Genomic DNA, 1,129 nt, shown 5'->3' with positions numbered 1-1,129 from the left:
TGGCACCTATATTTTCCGGCTGGGCTGTATGCGGGCAGTTGTTGGTCAGTTGGTGTGGAGCAGCGAGGAAATCTCTGCGGCGTGTAGTTTCGCTGGGCCTGCTGGCGGCCTCTATGCAATGTTGGAGTGTGTGGTGCTGTTTCCATTGCTATGAGGTTCGTGGCTCACCGATCCTGGACATGAAAGCTGAGTTTTGAATTAATCTACCATCAAGTCATGACTTTTCACCTTGTGACGTTTGGAGTTTGTTGTTGGCTGTTGGGATATTCCCGCGAGCAACAACATATGTTTTCCAATTGGCAAATTTTAGCCACCTTCAGGTGGAATTTAACTGTACTTGGTTATTTGAATTGAAGTGCACCAGCGGAATCTTCTGCCTTGTGGCCGTTAACGTTCCGGTTACCTGCCCTGGCTGTTGACATAAATCAGGCAGTGTATTTTCATCATGTTGTCGCTGTCCAGCGCAGTGTGTAGTTTGACAGCTCAATGTATAATTGGTTGTGGGCGCCGATACCTTCTACCTTGTTCCATTGAACTCTCTGTTGTGTGCTGGTCAGGTGAAGCAGAGGTTATCTTGTCGGTGGGTCCAATGACTGTCTGTCAGTTGGGTTGACGTTGGATCGACAATGGTTGGGCCAATTGCCTGTATCACCTATGCGAGCGTTAGTGTTTGAATTCCAGGCCGACCCTTGGGTGTACTGCTTTTTCTTGTTTGTTCTTGTTTGTACTTGTATGGCTTCCAGCTGATTTTTCGATTAAGTATGTTTTGCCCTTAAGGCGTCAGATGGTTTGGGCCTTCAGCCTAATATAAGAACTGTTTTACGTTAAGCTTTTGGCATTTTTAAAATTAATGTTATTGAGCCGATTTTGAATTTAAGTTGTTTGCTCTTAAAGTGTCAGATTCTTTGGCCCTTCTGCCTAATTAAGGAACTGTTTTAAGATAAGGCTTTGACCTTTAATTACTGATTTTGGATGCGCTTTAAGTTATGGGCTTTCAGTTGTTGTTAAATTAAAGTGGTCAGTCCGAAATACTAGGCGCATACGACGAAAACGATGGTCTTCCTTTTTGGTAGTGCCAAGTGACCGTCTGGAGCCCGGTGGCACTACCGCTGTTGTGACTTGGCAAGAC

Source organism: Schistocerca cancellata, chromosome 7, assembly GCF_023864275.1.
Source record: "Schistocerca cancellata isolate TAMUIC-IGC-003103 chromosome 7, iqSchCanc2.1, whole genome shotgun sequence".
Classification (NCBI taxonomy): Eukaryota; Metazoa; Arthropoda; class Insecta; order Orthoptera; family Acrididae; genus Schistocerca; species Schistocerca cancellata.
Note: the sequence above shows the minus strand (reverse complement) of the source record.